This window comes from Scyliorhinus torazame, chromosome 24 (genome assembly GCF_047496885.1).
Source record: "Scyliorhinus torazame isolate Kashiwa2021f chromosome 24, sScyTor2.1, whole genome shotgun sequence".
NCBI lineage: Eukaryota > Metazoa > Chordata > Chondrichthyes > Carcharhiniformes > Scyliorhinidae > Scyliorhinus > Scyliorhinus torazame.
In genome coordinates this window covers 56,430,937-56,436,864 of record NC_092730.1, presented here as the reverse complement: position 1 = coordinate 56,436,864, position 5,928 = coordinate 56,430,937, and the positions used below count along the sequence as shown (strand labels likewise).

Genomic DNA, 5,928 nt, shown 5'->3' with positions numbered 1-5,928 from the left:
GTGGATTGAACAGAGATTTATCAAAGCGGTCACAGTCTGTTATCTGACCTGTTGAAGTAGATGAGACCAAATTGTGGCAGCAAATACCGCTGGGGGCGAATGACCTCCTTCTGCACTGTAAATTCTATGATAATCTACGATACAGGAGATTAAACTGAAAAGCACAAGTGTCTCACTGGTTCACTTGGGATGAGTGTTTTGGGCCCTTGGATAATGAGGAGGGTGGGGGTAAAAAGGCAGGAGTTGCATCTCCTGCACTTGCAAAGAAAGGTGCACATAGAAAGTGAGCGGATATTGGCGGTGGAGCAGCGGTCGCGGAGGGGATTGTCCCTTCAGTCTGGTGAATGGGGAGAGCAGGGAGGGCGTTTTTGATGATGTCATAAATGGTCCCTGGAATACGGAGACTGACGGGCTGCAAGGTGAGAACAAGCGGCACCAAATCAGTTCAGCTCGACTTACACAGGACACAACAATGTCAGTAACGGAACGATCTTTTGGGATAAGAGCAAGTGCTTTGCAACATCGTTCACTTTTATTTCCATTTCCCACCTTAGCCGCTTTTCCTACAAATGTTGGCAGCGGTTGGATTTCCACCCGCATCCTCGGAGAGACTGAAACCTAAACTCATCTCCTCAGACCGCTCGGCCTCGCTATCCTAAAGGTTCATTGTTTCTGATACTGATGACTGGTGATTGGCATCTTGCTGTTTATCAGCTGAGTCCAGAATTTCACATTGAGAGAGAAGGAAATGATCCAATCACAGAGCTGGAACGCTGCTTCTAGTTTTCTCCCCACAGATGCTGTTTAATTCTGAGCATTTCCAGCATTTCCTGTGTTTATTATTTATGATGATCAACATTTGAAGTAATTTGCTTTGTGATTTGTGAACTTTCTGAGCTGAGTTCAGGGACTCGGTTTCCAAAATATTTTTAAAAATATTTGACGGGATGTGAGTGTCGCTGAATCCGTCAACAACTATTGTCCAAAATGTATTACCCTTGAGAATTTGGCGGTGACGTGAATCTTGAGCCGCTGCAAGTCCATGTGGTGTATGTACACACACAGTGCTGTTAGGGAGCGAGTTCCAGGATTGTGAGTCGGCCACAGAAAGGGTGATATATTTCCCAGGATGGTGTGTGTCTCGGAGTGGAACTTGCAGGTGGTCGCTGTTTCTCTGTATCTGCTCCCCTTGTGTTCCCAGGTGAGAGATCCCGCGGGGTTGGATGGACCCTCGCGGAGGAACAGTCAATGTCAGGGGTGGGATTTCAATCCTCGCCTCCAGAGGAGACTGCGACCTGAACTACGAACTGGCCTTAGACCCGCTCGGCCATCCTGACACACGATGCACTATCAGAAACTCCCAGCGCAAATGATATCAAATCCATAACTGCAGTGACCTGGGCTAAGTTTCTGAGTCAGCACCCACACAAACATTACCTACAGCCTAGAGCTCAATGACTGAAGATCGAGTTTGTCTTTCCAATGAAGATGGTTGGAGTGTGAACAATTTCCTGTCCTTCCTTTGATTTTCTCCAGGCCTGTGGGGAAGTTGCTGGGTGACAGGTACAATATTGAAGTGAGGAAAATGGAAAAGTGAATTGGTGCAATGACGCACCCTTTGTTTCTCTGCAGTTTTTATTGAGGGGAGTTTGTGTTGGTTCACTTGGTGAGGATCACTGACTGTATGTGATTGTGGAGCAGGCAGAGGATGTGACACATGTCCGGAAGCAGCCGAGTTTGTGGATGTTGCTCCATGAATCTTCACGGCTCACAGGGTGAAAGGAGTTTTCGACGTCGAAAATGACCATGTCCGGCAGCTGGAGCTTTCCCTTGTATTTTATGGAATCTGGGAATCAGCGGATCATCAAAACACAGAAATGAAACACGTCTAGTCACAGTATTTTCTCACATGATGTTAACATCAGTTATCTCAGCGCAGCAGGTGGCTGCGTGGCCTAACGGATAAGGCGAGTCTAGTGACAATATCAGAAAACTGCAGGTTCGAGTCCTGCCGCGGCCGTTTCAAACAGAAATCGCATTGCTGGTTTTCCTTCCTCAGCTCAAAGTTCCGCGTTTCCGTCTAAACATTTCCCGACTTGTCTCAGAATCTATTTTCTTGCTATTTTGTTCATTCAATTGTTTCTCATCTTGGTACTCTGCTTAGATCCTAAGGAATCCACAATTTCTGTTTGATCTGGATAAACAATCGAAGCTTCATCCAGAACAAAATGTTTTGTGTCAATCGGTTCAATAAGATTCTGTGGCGGGAATTCTAATCTCCTCAGGAAGATGTTTAGTAATGAGCTGAATGTGCGGTTTTTGTTAACTGGGGTGAAAGGTTATGACACTGGATTGAGAAACCAGCGGCCCGAACTAATCTTTGGGACAGAGAATAAATCCCAACACGGCCACTGGTGACAGTTACATTCACTGATTTAATAAATCTGGAATTGAAAGGCATCGGAGCTGGTTAACTTTAGTCAGGTGTAAGCTGGTACCTTTTCTGATTGGTGAGATAATGCACCGCAGTCAATACTGCACTTCTTCACCAACTGCGCCCAACTGACCGCAATGTTTTTTAAAAAAACATGAATTTCTGGAATATCTGTAACTGATATTGTTACACCAACAATTTAATCAGTCGAACAGTGCGTTTAGGGAGCTGAGATTTTCGAATAGGTCAAGGGTTGGACTCCAAATCCAATGGTCTTTTTCCACGGAGATTCTATCCCTTCTCACATACAGTAAGAAGTCTTACAACACCAAATTAAAGTCCAACAGGTTTGTTTCAAATCACTAGCTCTCGAAGCGCTGAATGGAGAGGTAGGTTCCAGAAACATTTATATAGACAAAGTCAAAGATGCAAGACTTTAAATGCGAGCATTTGCAGGTAATTAAGTCTTTACAGAGCCAGAGAGAGGGGTAACCCCAGGTTAAAGAGGTGTGAATTGTTTCAAGCCAGGACAGTTGGTCGGATTTCGCAAGCAAAGGCCAGATGGTGTTTGGAAAGTTATCAAGGGTTGTCTATAGAGTCCTGTATCTTTTGGGGAGTGGTCAGGATTTGTAGTTGATATACTGTTTACTGTGTGTTTATAAAATGTTAACTGGATTCATGTAATTAAAATACTTTTGTTTTAAACATACTTTAGATCTCTGTTCCATCACACCTGTAAAATGGGCCCTTGTGCTCCCCATAACCAAAATGTATTTAAAGTTGTGGGTCAGGTGAACTCCGTGATATACTTTGGGGTTCTCTAAACCCTGGCCCATAATACGTGGACCGAGGTACAGTGAGAAGTATTGTTCTACATACAGTCCAGACAGATCGGTTCATACATGTAAAACATAAGACATGCATAAATACACAATGTAAATAATAATAACAGTAATAATAAATGTAAGTAATATTAGTAAACAATAACAAATCGTAAATAGAGACAAGAGTGAAAGGTTGGGTTAATCGCGTCAGTAAAACGACACAAGCAACATTCAGTTTACGGACACTCCTGGAGCCTGATGAGATCAGCAACTGATGTATTTGCATTGTGATAAGAAGTCTTACAACACTAGGTTAAAGTCCAACAGGTTTCTTTCGAATCACTAGCTTTTGGAGCGCAGCTCCTTTCTCAGGTGAATCGAAAGAAACCTGTTGGACTTAAACCTGGTGCTGTAAGACTTCTTACTGAGCCCACCCAAGTCCAACACCGGCATCCCCACATCATGGCTTACATTATGACGACTAATATAAAAACATGCAATTCGTGGCCATGAGGTGGTAGGTTCAAATCCCACCAGAGTCGGCTTTTGGGTGTCACCGTGGTTAACACTCAGGGACCCGGGGTCAATTCCAGCCTTGGGTTACAGTCTTGCACGTTCTTCCCGTGTCTGCGTGAGTTTCCTCCACTGTCCGAAGATGTCCAGTTTAGATGGATTGGACATGTTAAATTGGCCCTTAGTGTCCAAACGTTTACGTGGGTATGGGCCGTAGGTTGGGTGCTCCTTGGGGTGATCAGTGCAGACTCGATGGGCCGAATGTCCTCCTTCTGCACAAGAAGTATTCTATGATTGCTTAAACAGGGTGAAGATGGCAGCCTCACGACACAGAGACAAGGTAAGCTCTCAGGCCAGAGTAAGAGCCCTATGTAATGATTCATAACATTGGAAATAAACTGCATAAATACATTTATTGTGGACTGGTGCCATCTCCTGGCTGAACGGGAGGCGTTCGGCAAAGACACTTTCATTCATGAGCATTTTAAATTTGGACACTCCTCAAATACAATACACAAAATAATCTTCATTCGTGCGCTTCTTTCTTAAAATCGAGCTTCATTCTTTTTCAGTACAAATGTTTTTTGAACACATGAGTTCTCAGTTAGAAACAATAGTAAACAGCTGGGTTATCCGGGCCAGAAAAATGAGACAAGTACATTTCAGTTTACAAACTGTGTTATGGACACTCCTGGTACCTGGTGAAATTAGCACCTAGGTTACTTACAAAATGATGACTAATTAATAAAAGTGATGATTTAAGCAGGTTACAAACGGCAGCATCGGGACACAAGGACGAGTTGAGGTCTCAGGCTGCAGTAAGAGTCCTATGTAATGGTACCGTACGGCCTGCCGAAACAGGCGCCGGAACGTGGCTTTTCACAGTAACTTCACTGAAGCCGACTTGTGACAATAAGCGATTGTTGTTACACACAGAACATCAGAAATAAATAGCATCAATAAATGTATTGTGGACTGGTGCCGTCTCCTGGCTGAACGGGAGCCGTGCGACACGGACACTTTCGGAACATTCTTAAATTGGAGTGAAATAACATAAACATTGTAAGAATGATTAAAAACAATTTCTCAAGCAAATGCAAAGTGAAGATAAACAATAGTTGGGCCATGGTGAGTCAGCAGGGACGGTATATGGGGAGCATTGCTCCCTTCCCGGCTGTTGACAAGCCTTCAATTTGTTGCGCTGCTTTATTTAGAACTTTCAGTTCGGCTGGTCAGTTTCACAAGAAGAGACATTAAAAATTCTGACATATGATAAATTATGGCAAAAGATGTGACAAAAATAAATTTCACATTGCTTTGTGATCAGGCATTTTCACAATTCTGGTTCCTGATGAAGTTAATATGAACGTTACTGAGGTGGTGATCTTGTCCTGACAAATCAGAAAATTCAGAGCGAAAGCAGAATGAGAAACACAGCTTCAGGGCACAAGAAGACTCTTATGTAATGACATTTCATCAGAAAACATTGAATGATGAAAACAACACCGCATTTTTCGAACAAATTGCTCCAACATGGTCATTATTTCCCTGCGAGTAGGGTTCGAACCGACGCGGGGAAACCCCATTGGATTTCGAGTCCAACGCCTTATCCACTCGGCCATTGCAGCTTTTATCTGAAATGCCAATTCGTTCTATAGAAAGCATTGTAAAACCAGACACGCGGGATTGCAGTAATGCGATGAACGGTGTCCCAGTCTTTCTGTGAGTAGGGATTGAATCTGCGTGGGAAAAAAAACCCATTCGATTTGGCGCCACGACTTCTCAGTATTGAGAATGTTGAGCTGAACGAACTGATTTGATAACAGGAACACAAGGTTATGTCGCTGGACTGGGAATCCAGAGGCCTGAACTCACATTTCGTGACAAGATTTAATAAATCTAGAATTGAAATTTAGTCTCAGTAATGGCGGAGAAAGGCTCTGCTTCAGACGGATCATATTTCCACAACTGGGAACACATTTACACAACAGGGAATGATTAGCACAACCACAGTGAAGTTCTGTAACCGGCAGAGTCACGGTTCCATGACAGAGAGCACAGTTACACAGCAGGGTGCACAGTTACACAGCAGAGAGCTCTGTTACACAGCAGAGAGCTCAGTTACACAGCAGAGAGCTCTGTTACACAGCAGGGAGC

General features: G+C 43.8%; 1 non-coding gene across 1 annotated transcript; it reads right to left on the bottom strand.

Moving 5' to 3' along the window:
• Positions 1-5,317: 5,317 nt before the first annotated feature.
• Positions 5,318-5,399, bottom strand: trnas-cga (transfer RNA serine (anticodon CGA)). Its single transcript has one exon. It is a non-coding gene; the product is annotated as a tRNA-Ser (tRNA).
• Between the last annotated feature and the right edge of the window lie 529 nt (positions 5,400-5,928).